The sequence below is a fragment of the Giraffa tippelskirchi genome, chromosome 3 (assembly GCF_054371585.1).
Source record: "Giraffa tippelskirchi isolate mGirTip1 chromosome 3, T2T-mGirTip1v1.2.pri, whole genome shotgun sequence".
In the NCBI taxonomy this organism is placed as follows: Eukaryota; Metazoa; Chordata; class Mammalia; order Artiodactyla; family Giraffidae; genus Giraffa; species Giraffa tippelskirchi.
The window spans coordinates 142,520,516-142,539,892 of NC_137277.1; the positions used below are offsets into that span (position 1 = coordinate 142,520,516).

General features: G+C 37.4%; 1 long non-coding RNA gene across 1 annotated transcript in view; it reads left to right on the forward strand.

Annotated features, from left to right (window-relative positions):
• Positions 1–8,893: 8,893 nt before the first annotated feature.
• LOC145542537 (uncharacterized) overlaps positions 8,894–19,377 on the forward strand; it is a 142,225-nt gene continuing 131,741 nt past the window's right edge. The window contains exons 1-2 of the long non-coding RNA XR_014079912.1: positions 8,894–9,252; positions 9,363–9,515. This is a non-coding gene — a long non-coding RNA (uncharacterized LOC145542537). The remainder of the gene's footprint in view (positions 9,253–9,362; positions 9,516–19,377) is intronic.

Sequence of the window (19,377 nt, forward strand, 5' to 3'; positions counted from 1 at the left end):
CTCATATTGAGAAGTATTACTGTTGCAGGAAAAAGAGTGGGGTACAACAGGATGGTCACATCCCAGGTCACATCTGAGTCCCTTGGACTGCTGCCAAGTCTGGGTTCTTGGCTTCGCATAGGAAAGAATTCAAGTGAGAGCTTTAGTAAAGTAAAAGAAGTTTATTCAGGGAGAAATACATTTCATAGATAGAATGTGGGCCATCTTGGAAGGCTAGAGGCACCAGGATATAGGGTTGTCAGTTTTTATAGGGGTGGGTAATTTCATAGGCTAATGAGTGGGAGCAGTATTTCACATATTTAGGGGAAAGGGTGGGGATTTCCAGGAACTGGGTCACTGCCCACTTTTTGACCTTTATGGTTGACATTGGAACTGTCATGGCCGCTTTAAGTGTGTTGCTTAGCTTGCTGTTGTGTTACAATAAGAGTATACTGAGGCTCAAGATCCAGTGGAAGTTGACTAGTCTGCCATCCTGGACCTATTTGGTTCTAATCAGTTTATGCCATGTCCTCAGGCTATGTCAATCCTTTAAAGTTGGTGCCCTGCCTCCCTTCCTGTCTCAGTATGTGATATTACTACTCCTCACTATGGTCAATTCAGTTCAGTCGCTCAGTCGTGTCTGTCTGCAACACCACAGACTGTGGTACACTAGGCTTCCCTGTCCATCACAGGAGAGGAGTTCAGGGATGAACTCACTATCATCCCCTCTTCTCACAGGAGTGAGTCTCTAACATATCTATTGGTGGTGCTAAGTCATTTAAGTCATGTCCAACTCTGCAATCCCATGGACTATAGCCCAGCAAGCTCCTCTCTCCATGGAATTCTCCAGACAAGAATATCTTGGAGTGGGTTGCTATGCCCTTTTCCAGGGGACCTTCCAGACCCCGGGACTGAACTCTTGTCTCCCTGAGGCTCCTGCATTGCAAGCAGATTCTCTACCACTGAGCCACCAGGGAAGCCCTCATGTAACACTTCTACTATGAGACCTCATTTATAGTTTGAGATAATTGACCAGGGATGGTCACCAGACCCTAAGCTAACCAATCAAATTCTCTCTCTCAGGAATTTGTAGTTTTTACCAACAGTCACAGAAACTAGGTGTCAATGGAGCAAGACCCTATTAATACCAGTGTAGTAAAGGGAAGACCCACAAATGCTGCTTCAGAGAGCCCTAGTTCCTCCCTGGTTGATCAAATCTTCTTAGGGCTCTGTGAGATAAGTCAGCACCCACCTAATAAATTGCCCTTTATGCTAAAGCTAAGGGAGCTTCCAAAAGAATGATTCTTTAAATATAGTAAGTAAAATATCGTCTGACTGAGTTACATGATGTAATCTGTTACCTACACTGAGCTAAGTTCAGTTGGCAACCCTGGAGAGAACCAAAACTCCATGGAGAAGGGGTCACTGAGGTAAGATTTTTGTTTGGACCATTGATAACACTGAAGAGATAAAGGAATTAAAACCTACGAGGGATGAAGAAGGAAAAAACTGGTTTCTATGTTATTACATAGACTAAAAAAGAAAATTTTATATTTTTAGGGGAAATTTCTCATTTTTAATGAAGAAAGTAGGCTTACAAAAACAGGTAGAAAAAAAAAAAACAGGTAGAAATGTAAATAAGGATTTAAAAACACATTTCTTTAATTCAGGACCTTCAGTCTATAAACAGTTCTTGGACATCTAACATGTGGTCAAGGAAGTAGACTATTAAAACTTCAAACTTCCTCCCAATTTATGTTTATAAAGTTATATAAATTTTTCTCTCATGAGACTTTTAAACAGAGAATAGTCTAAACCCAAAAGCATTCTAACTAGTAGTTCAGAATAATGACAATTCCTTGTTTTAATTATTTAAAGACTTTATAATCAAGAAATCATACGCTAAAAACCAGAGAAACACACATGGCAGGCAAGCCATATTTATTCATCACCAAATGATTTACATGGATTAATCCCATAATAGAAGTCAGGAAATTGTAAATCTTAGCTAAATTTAAGCACAGTCCTCCAGAGGTATTCATTGCTAGAGGGAGAAACAACATTATTAAACAGTTTGGAAAACAAGGTTAGTAGCTAATATCATTAATATTCTAAAGCAGTCCTCTAAGACACAGCATAGACAAATCATTGATTTTTACATTTATCTTTCTTGGGACTTCTGTAGTCACTTCAAGGTGTCTTCATGTAATCCACTCATACCAGAGAATGTTTTCAAGGATATTGTAAATAATTAACCTTCTCACAGTGGAGTTCAAGTGTCTCTCTGTGATAAAGCACTTGAACACCTCAAAAGCATAATTATAGGCATACCCTTGAGAGTTGGGATATATCAAGTTCTCAAAATGAGGGTGGCTATTAAAACTGATATAGCAGCAATTAGTTATGAATTTTCTCTATTACCCAGCCTGCTGGATTGTGTCAGTGAAATATAATTCTGCTTAAAGGAGTTCACATCATTTCTGATTGCCACTTTCAATCCTCAATCTTGAATTTATTATAGGTTTTGAAAAGCAAAGCCATCAAAATTGATTTACCTTCCCTTTTTCTTTTCTCCCACTGTTGAATCAGTTAGATGCTAACATAAAGTCACATCTAAAGTAAACTTCTTATAGATAAATTATTTTTGGAGAGGAAATAATGCATTAATTAATATTATAATAAAAAAGAACCCTTGCAGAATAAGGAATCATTTAATTAGGTGACTAAAAATGTATGTAGATTTAATGTCTTAAAAATTATGGTTTTAAATGTATGAAATAAACAGTTGAGAATTTTGTCAAATATCCAAAAGGTCCATAAAGATGCCCTTTATTAAAAACAAAAATTCTGACTTTGATCTAACATGTACTTTCACCACCAATAACTTAATATGGAATTTTAAAATGCAAAATAAATATTTTTATATTCTTATCAATAAATAAATTCATCTAGTACTCAGGATATTTTTAAATCCTGCATAGTCTAGACCTCCACCATCACTTCGACCCCATCTACCTTGTGACACCAATTATCTCTATTCAGCTCCTTTCTCCCAATTCTGACTTCCATATTGTGTTTCAGAGACCTTGCTCATTTTATCCCCTCTTCTTGGTGTGCTTTTGACCATAGTCACATGGCTTACTCTCTTAGGTCCTTTAAATGCCTATTTCAAGTTCATTATTTTCTAAAAGTACCATTTTACATGCACACCCATGCACACACTTCTCTGATCAATTTTCCTTAGCCTACCTTTGTTGTTTGTTTTTTATAGCATTCATCACTCCTCTGCCATGTTTGTATCTCTATTTCATGTCTTCTATCTATAGAAAGTATACTTTATTAGAGAGAAACTTATTTTATTAATTGTTGTATTCCCAAGCCTAATGTACTGCCTGGAATTCAGTAGTTGTTAAACAATAATTTTGGGGTAAATAAATGAATGAATGATAGAAATTGATTTTTTAAATCAAATACAAGTGTTGTTTTTCATGCTTGGTGTTTCAGCATTAAAATTCTGATTATTTTGTCATAAGTCTTCAACCCACCTATAAGTATTTCTCTTCTATAGTAATTTTTTATTCTTATAACTTTAATTAGGTCATAAATAAATACTAAATGCTGGAAAACACCATACCCATAGCTATCCATAGTAAACTAAAGTCAAGTATCAATGCATTGGTCAAAACAATAAGAAACAAAATCTAAAACCATTTAACAGAACATAACTGCTTCTCCCAGTAACCACTACCTTCCAAAACCACAACAGAGAGGAAGGAAAAAAGGAAAAAGGAAGAAAGGAAGGGAAGGGAGGGAAGGAGGAAGGGAAGAAAATTAGATGAACTTTTTAAACTAGGCATGGTGCTTTAAGGTTGACATTTTTCTGATCCCTTGTTGTATCTATTGTCTCTAGTCTGCATCATGTAATCTTAGATTCTTCATGTATTGGGTTGCCCAGAAAGTTCATTCATAAGAAAAACCCTGAACAAACTTTCTGGCCAATGCAACAGAAACATTCAAAAGGCAATTCACTGAATATGCAGTCTTTCAGTATGTGATCATTATAAAGGCAGTAATGAACAGTGATGGGAAATCCAACAACTCTGCAACAGTTGAACACAATAATCAATTCCTTCCCTGGAGTATAATCTTGTATAAAAATATTACTCTTGAACATGTATAAAAAATAGCTTAATTTCTAATAGTTTTCTAAGTCATTTGATTTTTACTCATCTGTTCAGTATTTCCAATGGATAGCATGTGTCACTCACGTGTGATAAGATGAAATCCAATTGAGACCCATTCTCTAATCACACCCTTTGTAAATTGAACTTTACTTATAGTCTGTTGAATAACAAAGCTTTAGCACCTGATTTTATATAACAAGGTTTCAACACCTTAGTTTATCTTTCAATGGATATCTGAGAGTCTGTAGTAGCAGGTAGAATAGGGAGGCATTAATGCAGGATGGCATAACCAAAACTGATCATTAAAAAATAGACCTACTGTGTGGTATCTAGATGACTAATAAGGCAAGAGTGCATATTAAGAGGAAAACATTATGTGTGATTGGACCCAAATCACTAAATATCTCAATATAGGTTATTATTTCCAGAAAATAATGTACATGATTTAATAGAGTAGTAATTGGACAACTGTTATTTGTGATAAGGGCTATGAAAAGAAGTTGCTGAGAAAATAAGTAATGTGAGAATGGAAGTTAAGGACTGATTTCAGACAGAGTGGTCAGGAATGGTCTCTGTGAAAAGGTGGCATGCAGAGTGAGACCAGAATGATTGAATGAAGTTGGTCATGAGATGCAGGGCAAAGAGTGTTCAGGCAGAGAAAAATAGGGGCAAAATCCCTAAGCCTGGGAAGAACTTGGCATATCTAAAGAAGTAAAAGCAACACAGGATACAAGGAATACAGCAGGCAGGAGGGAGAGAGGGCAAGCCAGCTAAAGATTTGTCATATAGAGCAATTCTATATCCAATAGAACACCCTGAGCTGTTATAAGTAGCCGAAGGCCACGAACAAATTTATAGTTTTAATCGTGTCTCTCTGGCTGCTGTATGGAGAACAGAATGGAGAGGACCAAGAGTAGCTGCAGGGAGGCTTCTACAGTAGTTCCATGGAGAAGAGGTGTTGGTCTAAATGAATGGATGTTACCAAATTTTAAGAAAGATGACTACATTGGAGATACATCTGGGAGGAAGAACTGATTAGGCTGGATTGGAAGATTGGATGTGAGGTATGAGGGAAAGAGAGAAATCAAGAATGCAATTTGTATTTCAGCCTTGAGCAACTAAGGGAATGATGGGGATATCCTACTAAAAGGAGAAAAAGTTTTGAGATGGGAATGTGAAGGAGATAAGAATATAGTTAAGTGGGGAAAAAAAAATTAAGTCTTCAAAAATGTTATGTCTGAGAATTGGTGAGAGTTCCACCCAAACTTGGGAGACAGTGTGATATGAAAATCAGCAGTTCAGAGAGAGGCAAGGGCTGGGAGTCAAAACCTGTTTGATCCCATCTCCAGACACATGTCGAACATATCTGCAAAAGGGTAGGGAGGCTGTGTATTAGCACCTGTGGGTAATATTTTCTGCAAAAGATGTGATATAGAACTAAGGCAGTAAATATGAAGCCCATGTGAACTGACAAAAACTTGAAACTGTACCAATCTCTCTCTCTCTTCCAGTTTTCCTCTTCCTCACCTCCATCCATTTGATTTCTTTCTATATATTGTTTAGAAGTAAAATCTGAAACTTGGTTTTGGGTAAATGTGCAAGTGAGTGGGCTTTACCCACCTACAGCTTTTTTGATATGAAGCTATGAAACCTGACTTGTTGAAGAAAAACTGTGGCCACGGATCAGCTTAGTAGAGAGTTCTCTGTATTATGGGTGAGGATCCAAGCCCAGCCAACAATAATTTGGTACGTTCCACCTGTATGCCATTTTTCCCGTGATGCATCCCTGTAAGGAAGGATGACTGTGGCCTAGGGTAAATTTGAGATACCTAAATGCCACAATGTCATCATTATTTCTGAGAAAGCTCAATTTCTTCATTTAGTCTCAGGCTGTACCTGTTAGATGGTGGCCTCCTTTGCTAATTGACTTGGAGAATTCAATAAATAACACACTCACTGTATATCATTTATGTTCTTTTAGACCATACTCTTAGTGAATATGAATACTCTGCTGATTCCATTCAACTTGTAACAGATCCAGGCACCTGCTTCTGGGCTGCAGCACAACTCAGCTGCAGAGTTTTTTAAACGCTTTGGCAATTGAAGTGCATCTTCACTGTTGAATGGCATCCCTCATCTGTAAAGCCATTTACAAACTTTACTGATCAAGCTGTACATTTCTGAGTTGGATTTTAATCTTCAGAGCCTTCTGCAAAATGAGCTGAATCCTTTACTAATCATGGGCAATGGCAGAATTTATTTGGTTTGCAGCAATTTGCATTATTTGCTTATTATACTCCTTGGTTCCTGCTGCAGACTGCTGTGCAGAGTTACTGGAGCTGGGAAATCACTCTCCACATCATCCGACTCCCCAAGTGACAGCACTTTGGTTGTGGATGAAATGTCTTCGTAATGTGAGGATCTCAACATTCACATATGCACATATCCTCCCTCTGTGCCCACATGATGCCACACAGTGAGTGCTGACTGGACATCTCTTTATAAACCTCTATGAAGTTATGATGTTCCAAAACATTAAACCAAAAGCAATATTACTCCGTTTGGTCACAGATGCTATATGACCCCCTTTAGCCTAACACAGAAAACACAGTTTTTGTTCCTTGTAAACCCCTATTGCAATTAAAATTATTCCTGAGATACAGCCCACCACTCTTACTCTGGAAACAGTGCAGTAGATTAAACAGTATGATAATGTAGAATTATTTTAACCAACCCTAGATATAATTTTATGATTTCTCCTCCAAAAAATAGTTTTATTCCAATTAAAATATAGTAAATCGATGACTCAAAATACCATAAAGAAGTTCAAACACAGATTTTATTTCTGGTTAACAAACCTAGATAGACTGTACAGATAACTATAATATAGACACAGCACTGTTTTAAGAAATAAACTGCTCCTCAGTACTCTGACAAACACATTGTTTCATAGGGAGAAACAATTAACACTTCTAGAAAATGATTGCATCCACATCCATTTGTATCTGAACCAACATCTAGACTTGTCAGGTAAGATCAGGATACTTGTTTCATGCTTGCATTACAGAATAGCAAGAGGGTTTTTGACTGGGTAAGATAATACCTAGAGTTTAATTCTGGTGTATCAGAAGATAAAGCACTAAACTGTCCAAAAGATTACAAAATTTATGTTTTAGCAGCACGTAGACATTAACCATATAGACATTAGACCAGATAAAAGAATATGTACAATCTTGAGAACAAAAATATAAAACTGAGTCACTCATTTATGCTTGTTGAAGATTTTTCTCAAGAGAGCACATAAAAATGACTAAGGTTGCCTACAGTATGCAGACAAAAAGATATATAGCCCAGTAATAAAGTCAGGAAATATGTTCTATATTAACAGATTCACTCCTCAATTCATAAATTTTATGCAAGAAAGATTAAATAATCTTTATTTAATGACACGACAGAATTTATTAAAAATAAAATACTTACAAATCTTCACCATTTTTCCTTAAAACATATCTCCACATTTTCTTAGGCGAGATTAGTACCAGCAATAATTGCCCCTTTGATGGCTCTTTCATATATGTTCTAAGCTTGCCACCTGAGAAATAAATGTTCTAAACATCAAGTTAAATTATAAGAACTATAGAATATCACACTTGGATTCTTTAACATTTTGAAGCCTGCATCTAACAGACTATAGGCATTTTTACAGTCTATAGCTATTTTTAAAAAGTAGCTTTTGAAGGTTTTGTTAAATATATCTTTCCTTTTGCCCTAATTCCACTTCTATCCTGGGCAGATTTCTCTGGGTTCAGGACTCCCTATTGATTTTGAAAGCTGCTTCTTGGGGAGTCGCACTGGAAGTATTCCAAGGATCTACTAGATGTCAATAAGAAAGGTTTAATTTCAAGAATGTGTTTAAAACTATTTATATTTAATCCTTTTATAAAATATATTGTGGGGAATGAGATATTTCAGAATATTTTATATAATAATATTAGAAAAGATGTAGCAGTGCCTTTTATTTAGTTGTTTTCTAGATAATTTGTACAGCGTATACCGTAGTGGAGACATGCTCACAAAGTCTTATATCCTACTATCAGATTTTTGCCAAATACAATAGGGCAGAAGACAACTCAAATGGAACTGGACAAACAAAAAAGCAAAACCCTAAACAGAACTATTCCAAGTTTAAAGATGGAACTTTACAGTTGACCAGTAACTTGCTTGTTTGCTTGAAATAATGCAACTTTTCCTTAAGTGAGTAATATGCTCCTCTCCGGTCCATGTAAGGGTCCTACATGGAATGAAGTGTGAATAGAACTACACCTAGATTTGGAAAGGTAAGCGCTTACCCATAATTCTTTGCGGCTACCAAAGATGATATATAGTACTGAACTTCTCACCTGGGGCTTCCTTCCTGGCTCTGGGCCTCAAGGGGGAACCCAGCATTGCCCACGCAGGTGCCCAAGTTCACCCAACAAAGTCTGAGGGGCTGCAAGCTGCGACCACCATACTGAGGCACCCTGCAGGCCACTAATTGTGCCACTGCTGCCATCCTGAAATCCATCTTCTGTGCCATTGCCCGAAGGCCCGAGAAAGAAAACGGAGAAAGAAGGCCACTGCTAAAGAAAGGCCGCCCGCAAGATGGCGGCGACGGTGGTACGCTGGCGGGCCCTGAGGCGACAATGAGGCGGGCGTCGGTGAGGCCCCACAGTCCCTGAAGAGAGTGTCGCGTGAGCAGAAGAGGCCGAGGTGGCCCGACTGCAGACTGTCCGCTGCTCTCCCTCTTCACCCGCGTTCTCCCCTCAGCAGCCCAGCTGCTCCGCTGGGTCCTGAGCCTGGGCCGCTGCCTAAATTAAGGAGGAAAAAAAAGGAGAAAGGGGAAGAAAAGGGAGCTGGATAATACAACCTAAAAGGGCTGCTGAGTGAAGAGCCGACTGTGTAATTGACCCATGAGAGAGAGGAGAGGAGGAGCTCTAAAGGATAAGAAGCTGAATTCTTGTTTTCTACTCTCCCGCCACTGGAGACTATTCCGGGATGCAGTCGTTTCAGAGTGGCTCTGGGAAGATTGTCCTGGGAAATCCAGCAACAGGTGAAACTGGCTGCGAACTGTTAGCGGAGCAGTTTGGGCACCGTTTCTCCCATGGGCCTTTGGGCTTGGTAAGGATAAAAAGAAGAATCTAAGGTTTTTACCCCTTGCAGGAAAGTTTATTAATAAGGAAAGAAAGAACAGGTCAGAAAGAGCTGGACAGGACTGAGCACACACAAAGAAAGAACAGAGAGAACACCTCAAGAGACAGCTGGGCCACGCCAAGGGAGGCAGTGTTCCTGGAGCGCTGGGATACAGTTTTTAAGGCAAGGCCCTTTTGCATAATCCAGGGGGGTTGTTGATTGACAGCTGTAGGTTATATAACAAGATGCTCTACTGCGCATGTCCTTTGCATAATTCACAGTCTGTTAGAATTGTATGTATGTATTCATGGAGTACTTAGGAGCAGTTAATGTGTGTGTTCTAAGTTGCTTCAGTCCTGTCCATCTCTTTGCAACCCTATGGACTGTAGCCCGCCAGGCTCCTCTGTCCAGGCAAGAGTACTGGAGTAGGTTGCCATGCCCTCTTCCAGGGGATCTTCCTGATCCGGGGACTGACCCTGCTCTTGGCAGGTGGGTTCTTTTACCACTAGCTCCACGCGGGAAGCCCTGAGTCCCGAGGCTGCCAAAAGTTACTTAATTACAGGATAGTGTGAGATATGTCATGTGCTAGAGTAGGGAAAGTCCCATCAGTCGCCCGGTGGGGAGCATTTTGGATCGCGGGTTGGGGGACTGACTATTTTGTTGTTCTGTTGGCTGATGGGAGCATATTAGGGGCTGCTGCTGCTGCTAAGTCGCTTCAGTCGTGTCTGACTCTGTGCGACCCCATAGATGGCAGCCCACCAGGCTTCTCCGTCCCTGGGGCTCTCCAGGCAAGAACACTGGAGTGGGTTGCTATTTCCTTCTCCAGTGCATGAAAGTGAAAAGTGAAAGTGAAGTCGCTTAGTCATGTCCGACTCTTAGCGACCCCATGGACTGTAGCCTGCCAGGCTCCTCCGTCCATGGGATTTTTCCAGGCAACAGTACTGGAGCAGGGTGCCGTTTCCTTCTCCACATGTTAGGGGAGGGGCTGGTAAATTGCTTGGTGGGATTAGGCGGTGATTGGATGTTTAGCTGAACGCGCTGCCTCTCATTGCTCTCAGCTAAATTCTGCCTAACACGTCTGAGGCAAGACCTGCCTTATTGGTCACTCGAGATCTCCTGGGATCAAACCTTGCAGTAGATGGGGTGCTAGCTGGTAGCTTTGCCTCAGGCTCTCTTTTCTAGGAAATGTGGTTAAATACTGGACTTCAGTGAGGTTTGTACCTGTTGAGTTGGAGATTCTGTAGGACATCCAAGTGAAAATAGCCAGCAAATAAATAGGTACAGGAATCTAAAGAGCTATCTGGACTGAGGATAAGGCATTTTACAGGGGGAAGTAGTGGAGTATGCATGATTTGATTCCTTTGATGCATTATTTTATATTCAAAATTGACAAATGTATTATTTTTCTCATCAAGTGTCTGCTATTTGCTAGCATGAATCCTGCAAATAATGGTCTTATAGTATGAAGCCATTGAGAAAATGTCATATTGTATGAAGATTTTTCGTCTGGAATCTATGAACTTGGATTAAAAAAGAAAAACTGACCTCCTTATTTTCACTAAACCATAATTGATGTTTCAATTATGGATAGAGAAAATAAACCACAGTAGTATTAACAGTACTTGTTATGTTGTCAGCAACAGAAATCACCGATATTTTCCTATCACGTTGTAGTTGTCAAGGGTAACTTGACTCACTATTGTTAAATTATGGCCTGTTAAATTATTAGACCTACTGGGAAACGTGGTGTGTAGTCAGTACATAGTCATATGTTAATTGTTCTGTCACAAAATGTTTCTAGTATTTTCATAACTGTTTTTTAACTCTAGGTATTTTTATAAGTTTAAAAACATTATTCTGAGCGTGGAGTCCATAGTATATTATTAGATTGCTTGGGCTGCCAGAAAAAGTACTTCAAACTGAGTGGTTTAAACATCAGAAATTTATTGCTCTGGAGGCTAGAAATCTAAGATCAGGATCTCAGTTAGATTGGTTTCACCTGAGGGCTGTGAAGAAAAATCTTTTCCATGCCTCTTCCCTGCCTTCTTGTGGTTTGCTGTCCATCTTTGATATTCTTTGACTTTGTGGAAGCATCACCCCAATCTCTGCCTTCATCTTCACATGGCATTCTCCCTCTATCTGTCACCAAATTTCCCCTTCTTATAAGGACACCAGAGTCATATTGGATTATGCTTCACTATAATGACATCATTTTGATTTATCTCCAGAAAGACCCTATCTCCAACAAAGTCACATTCTGAGTTACTGAGGGTTGGAACTTACACATATCTATTGCTGTGGAGGGGAAAGGGGGACACAGATCAGTCCATAATAATAGGCATTACAGCCAGAGCAGCCCCAGTAATAAGAGAGGATAAGAATGCTATTATGGAAGAATATTCAACATTAAATATACTTTATTATAGTCAGATAAGAAAAAATAAGATGAAAAATGGTGGTTATTTTATAATATTGCTTTTATTATGCAATTTTTTCATATAGATAGATAGATGGGGAAAGAAGTGGCAAAACCCACTCCAGTATTCTTGCCTGGAAAATCCCATGGATAGAGGAGCCTGGCAGGCTATATAGCCCATAGGGTGGCAAAGAGATGGACTTAGCAACTAAAGAACAGCAATGTTTTTTTATATGTCGGTGAATATATATATAAAGGTTATAAGACCTTTTACCATGCATAAAAAAAATCAGTGGTTTTATTTCAGTGTTTAAATTGAGGGGATTTGGGTAGGTTTACTTTCTCCTTGGTACTTTTTGAAATTTTCAAATGTTCATTATGTTAACATTTCAAGTGATCTGTATCTCTAAAATAAAATGTTACATAATATTCAAGATTATAAAGATAGAAGTATCTCCACTCTTTTGAGCCATAATTAAACCCTAAAATTTTGCTTTTAATTGTCTCAATTCTAAATGCACCTACCCTAAGTATTTAATAACTTTTCTCCTCTTAGTTTCATAGTTTTCCAAAAGGTAGATTTTGTTACATACACACACACACACACACACCAATGTGGCTTTATTTACCAATGAGCCCTTATAAGTAAAGCAGTACATGTATATGATTTTCAGTAGGAATATGTAAGTATTTATTTTGCATACATGTATTTAGAAATAAATTTCAAGTAAGGTCAGTGAAGAAAATTCTATACAGTAAAAAAAAAAAAAGTGAAAGAAATGAGAAAACAGTAGTGATCAATGATGCAAGTGCCTTCAGGACATTTGAAGAAAAGCAGGAGGAAAGCAATTGGCTGGGTTGCATGAACAGTTACCCAAGTCACCAATTCATTGGTGTTTCTTCAGAGACCTAACTACCGTATATACAAAGTAAAAGTCAAAAACCAGTCCATTTCAACCAGAAATAAATAGAACATAAAATTTTAACAGTTACTTGAATAATAGATCTAATCCTTCTTGGCATTTTCCCCTTGAAAAACTTTAGAGCATTGTCACAATTCTCTACTTCTCTTATCCAATAACAATGTACAAGGAAGGACGGTAAGTAGCATATAAGATGTTACATTGTGCCAGAAAATATTTTATTTATTTTTGTCTTTGGAGATTCCCCAAACTCTGTTTTGCCCAAGCAGTCAGAATAACAAATATGATTAGAAAATAGTTGTTTTAAGGTGAGGAATACCAGAAATTAAAATAGAAAAGGACAGAAATGTGGAGATTATATAGAGAGTATGATAGTCTGTAAGAGTGACTCTAGCATGGATTGTCTGTGATGCACCATTTGGCAAAGCCCTGGTCTTGGCAAACTGGGCTGGAATTAACCTTTAGGATGTTTAAAACAATGAGACATTCTGCTCTCCTTCTAGTTCTTTAGGCATTGGGATTAAAACTAAACTCTGACCTGAAGAACCTGCTTGGTTCTTAATTGGTTAAATTATTTATGCTCCTTGTGCCTCAGTTTCCTCCTCTGTAAAACTGTCACAACAATAACTATCATTTGGAATTATTGTGCAGATTAAATTAGGAAACACATGCAAAACAGTTTTTTAAGTCTCTGGAAAATAATAAGCTTCTAAACAATATTAACTACTATGAGTATTATTGCCATTGTTTTTTAAACTCTCATCACATCCACAAAGAAATTATTTTCACAGGGATTTTCACAATAGTTCAAGTTAGCTTAGATTCATCAAGAAACCACTAGGAAGACAAAATGAGAATGTCATGTATCTACCATTACTCGTGGATTTTATCCAATTCCTTTTGCCGCTCTGCACTTGGTTAGTACAAAGACACTCATTAACACTTCTGAAGCATGTTGGTTTTGTATGGTGATCTCTGTCTGTCTTTTGCTGACTCAGATCCCTCACTTGTCCTTTCTTGCCTTTTGTTCTGTTTTTCTCTCAAAGATTTCAAGGCAAAAAAAGGAATCTGGTCTCTGGTTCGGTCTTCACCTTCTGAAAGCTTGATTTGTGGTAGGAATAGAAGCAGCATTTTAACCTCTGGTAACACTTCATTTCAGAAAGCTGCTTGAAAGGATCTCAAGGGATCAATATCAGAAGTAGTTGCAGGTATTGCTATGTTATTGGTCAGACAGCAGAAGCTACCTGTTTATAGCAAGAAAGCTGAAACAATTAGTTGGTTAAAATCATAGATCATCAAAGTAAACTCTATGGAAAGAAATTTTAACATAAATATGCTGTACTTTACCAAATCTGTATTTTGACTTATGGATTTTTAAGGCATTATAATACAGAAAGGAAATGTGAAAATACCATCTGTACAACCACTATTTTGGGAAATTCAATAATGCAATGTAGAAAAAATTGACACACTGGCACATAAGCAAAAGTAAATCAATCTAGATTTAAAGAAGTAAAATAAGCCAGATTCAAATCCATTTAAAATGGTTTTTTCCCCTGAAAGGAGGAAAAATCAAACACGAAATATATACTCCTAGTGTCATTGGAATAGAACTAGTTATGAGACTTACAATACTATTTCTCCTGTCATTCTGCTGTTTTCCCATAACTTCTCAGTCCCAAGCACAATGGTGCATTTAAGATATTTGCATGAGATCACAACTCTTATTGAATTCTAAGGTAACAATAAAAATTCAGTAAGATCATACTGTACATGAAACCTCTTTATGAGGATAAAATTAATATCATAATATTGACCTATGTTCAGTATGCAGGTGGAATTTTTTAATTGCATTGTGTATGTATTCTACCTTAGATGGACTTATTCTAAAAGTTCTGAGAAAAACTACATATACAAATTCAGAAGACAATAAAGTTACCATGTTTGGGCTTACCATGTAAGAGCTCTTGTAACTCTGTGAACTTAATCTAGTCTTGCATGCTACAGATATTAGTTGGTCTTTTTGTCTCCTAAGCTAAGGGGTAAAATTCTCCATTTTTTGTACATTTATGAGCTTCTTTTGTAGGAGCTCATAAGAGTTCAAATTAAATAGTAACTATCTAATTTTGTATCTTCATGTGTACAGATTATTGCTGGAACTGGCAGTAAAATTTTGCTGAGAGCAGTGTTATGCATCATGTTCTAAGCTGGCTTGCTGGCATAGTATCACATGTAATATTGTAAAACAGTTTGTTCAAGTCAACCTCAACTGAAGCTACTTGACAACATTTTGCAGATGATGAGACTTAATTGCATGGAAATGTCATTTCTCAAAGATCCTAGAAACAAGGGACAAAATCTAGATTCAGTAAGAAACTTCACATTTAACAAGGTTACCAGGAATCAGCCTTGGGTCAGGAAATAAGATCTGAGACATCCTGTATTTGATTTGATGAAATTACAAATATAATTTTAAATTCTTAAAAGATAAAGCAGACAATTCTCTTAACTGATTAATCTTCTAATAAGCAATTTTATTTTTAAAATATGTATTAAATGTTTATTAAAATAATAAAAACCTAACTATAGATATGCACAAGTTACACAAGTTTTCAACAAAGTAGATAGGAAGTTTTGCAGCATATTGACCCACAAAAAGAAAATGACAATATAAGATTGCAAGAGTGAAATTTATTTTTAGTGGTCCGGCTTCTAATATGTAAGATATAACCTGTTCTACAGTGACATACCAGTTGTGCTTCATCAAACTGATTATATACCATTTCATAAGGATGTGATCCACTGGGATTTAAGTAGTCCAATGTAATCAGTTATAGTAAGATGGATCAGTACAAGTTGTAAAAATACCAAATCCTCCAAGCAATATATCAAGACAGATAAAATTTTGCATTTTGACAATCTTTGGGTCCTGGTAAATAGTCTATAACAATAGGGCTTTTATGATTTAGTGGCAACCAATTTTTCTATAAAAAAGTCAGCACAGTAAATGTTTTCTTTAAGCCCTATCCATGAAACAGTCATTATCTTTAGTAAAAAAGCAGTCAAATGTTTTTTCTCTTTTCAGAATTCTTCTCACTTGCTAAATCACGAGTCAATGGTTTCTCTGTTTTCTGGCACAGTCTTACAACTTTTCTGAAAACCATTTAGCATAAACCCTCCACACCACCACCTCATACACATACCCCATACACCAAAAACAAGCAAATGCACAACCTTGGAGTGAAGTCCTATCCATCCTATCCTTGGATGGATAGGGCTGGGTAACAGTGGATAGGAAAAAGGTTGCATACATGAAACTTCTCTTCACAAGGATTAGAAGTGAAAGAGAACCATTCACTTCTCTTTCCATTCCCCTTTACAACAAATCTGGTAATTCAAGCGTGAAAAAAGGGAAATAAGCTCAGGCCTGGGGAGAGACAGCTATCCTGCCCACAGTCTCACTCTTATCTCTCCCCCTTTCCATTTTAGTTGTATACAATCCACATGAAAACTTCACCTTGAGAAAAAGAAAATGTGGATGGAGTAAATTATTTTTAAACAGTTTACAATTAAACTAACTTTTGAAAATTGGAGGTAATGAAAGCTTACAGCCTCTCTCTCCCATCTCATACTTACCTGCACCCTACACCTCCTTCTCTCTGCATCCAGAGCACCCCTTCCTCCCTCCCTCCTCCTCTTCTCTTCCTTCTTCTCTTCCTGCTCCTCATTCTCCTATTCTTGCTCTCCTCTCTTCTCTTTTGTTTTCTCTCCCTGTTTCCCTCCCTCTCTCTTTCTCCTTCCATCCTTCTCTTCCCTTTCTAGTATAGCTTTATTCTCAGGCCTTCTCCTTCTCTCAGTAGCATAATCTCTACCAATTAAATGATGGAACAACAGAATGTCAAGGGAATTCATATTCTATAGACTAATAATAACTAACATTTATCGAGTGTTGCATATGCGTAAGCACTTAGCAAGAATATACATTCTTCATATTGTTTACTTTAATCCTCAAAATAATCTACAGAGGTGGATTCTATTATTTTCCCCATTTTTTAGATTAGCAAAACAAGGATAAGAAATAAGCAACTTGTCAAAAGTCACATTCTGTTTAAGTGAAAATCAGATTTCAATATTTTTGTCCACTTTGTAAATATAGCTCAGAGAAATATCACCAAATTGGGAAAATGCTTAGAATAGTCAGACTTAAAATGTAGGCACTGTATCATATATAAAAATCACTTTGGAAGATCTCAGAGAAACCCTTCAAAATGGCAGGCTGAAATCTTCCAGAGAGAGTCTATCTGAGGCTCAATTGCCATTCAAAAGGGACTGGCAAACAGTGATTGAAAATGTGACCCACAAATCTGATCTCTCTCTCTGTCAGACACACACACACACACACACACACACACACACACACACACACACACACACACAGCATCATATATAGATTTTCAAGCATTGATCTGTGACAAAGCTGATTCTTATGGGGAAACTTCAAAGAGTGTGCTCTGGTATAAAAATTACATATTTAATGATGGTTAATAAGTCTCCAGATGGCAGCCTAGGATATATGATATACAAATAACCCACCCAAACAATTATTCCATCAATTATTTGGGCTGCAGAATTTTGGCTGGAGGGGGTTCCACAAACTCAAGGTGTATACTTTGGGAGTACTTTGCCAAAGGTTGGACAACCCACTGAGCAATGCCAAAATTGTTCACTAGCAAAAATGCCATCATAATCAAACATGCTAACTCAATCATGAAAGAATGTTGTAGGTGGCTAAGAATTTAGAGTTGGGAAAAAAATCCAAAAAGTCAAAGAGGTTATCAGATACAGACTGCAGCCTCCAAAGTTTATTCAGTACCAACAACAGCAGAAATATGGCTGATCAATTATTACCAAGTGTGTTTGGAAAAATGTAGCCTGTTTTTGTTGTTCAGTTGCTCAGTCATGTCCGATTCTTTGCAACCATGGACTGCAGCATTCCATGCTTCCCTGTCTTTCACTATCTCCCAGAGCTTACTCAAATTCATGTCCATTGAACAGGTTATGCCATCCAGCCATCTCATCCTCTGTTGTCCCCTTCTCCTCCAATCTTTCCCAGTAGCAGGGCCTTTTCCAGTCAGTTGGCTCTTTTTATCAGGTGGCCAAAGTATTGGAGCTTCAGCTTCAGCATCAGTCCTTCCAATGAATATTCAGAGGTGATTTCCTTTAGGATTGACTGGTTTGATCTTACAGTCCAAAAGACTCTCAAGAGTCTTCTCCAGCACCACAGTTCAAAAGCATCAATGCTTTGGTGCTCAGTCATTTATGGTCCTACTCTCACATATGTACATGACTAGTGGAAAAACCATAGCTTTGACTAAGAATGTAGTCTTTGCAATTACACAGATGTCAGTTCAGATAGCAGCTCTGCCAGCAGTCACTTAGCCTCTCCCTCACCACCTCCTGCCAGTCTTAGTTTTCTTTTTTTTAGTTTTTAACTTATTTTAATTTTTTAAATAATAATAGCTCTTGGTATGTTTTTTATAAGGATTTGATATTACATTCATAAATGATCTATCTGGGATATATAGATGTTTGATAAGTAAAAACTGTTAGTAGTATTATCTTTTTAAATTGACTAGCACCTGCTTATGTGTTAAATGGAATGTTTTCATATTAACATAGCATCATTGATTTATATTCAAATTACAATCCTATGGACCGTAGCCTGCCCAGGCTCCTCTGTCCATGGGATTCTCCAGGCAAGAATACTGGATCCATGCCCTCCTCCAGAGGATCTTCCTCACCCAGGGATCAAACCCTTGTCTCTGGCATCTCCTTCATTGGCAGGTGGGTTCTTTAACCCTAGTGCCACCTGGGAAGCCCAGAGCACTTGGCAATTCAGTATAAAATGTCTTTTGAGCACTATAGTGGAAGGTCAGAGATGATAATGTGGGCCTGCGAACCTTGGAAACCATCTGAATTCAGCCAGGATGAAAAAGTAGATGCCTGGGCAGTTTTATGTTATAAACACTAGGAAGATTTTTAGACAATAGATCCTAGATTGCCAAGCTCCTGAAGATGGTTATTTGATTTCTAGAACATAATTGGTCTGCTGGCATTACACCCACATTATTCAAAGAGATGAAAATAAAATTAAAAACTGCTGTGTACAGCCTGAAGTGGCCACCTTTAAGTTTAATCTTTCCCTTAATGTTGTACAGTTCATAAAATATGCATTAATTCCAGTTTTTAAATAGCTTTTATCAATCCATCTTTCTTCTTAAAATGGTAGACAGTGCCTAATAGAAGAGATTCTTCACACTGCACTTCCAGACATTATATATCATGTAATTTCACAGGTTTTTTTTGTTTGTTTTTTTAGTTCCTTAAGCAACATTTATTAAGTAAAGCACTCAGAGCAATAAACAGCTTCTCCAATGTTGAAACCAAAAGAAAAACTGGGATCGTTTTGATAAGCCAGTTCATTTATTATAAGCAGATTAGACTTTCACTGACAAAATATTACTATTGTGATTTTTTTTTAAGATAAACTTATGAAAATTTTCGTTTTTGAAACAATTGCTGCTAATTTTTATTGGGAAAAATGAAATACGAATCCTTCACATCATATTTCTTTAACTCAGGGTAAAACAGTATAATTTTTAAGATCTATATTTAGAAATATAAAACACCCAGAAATTTTGATGAT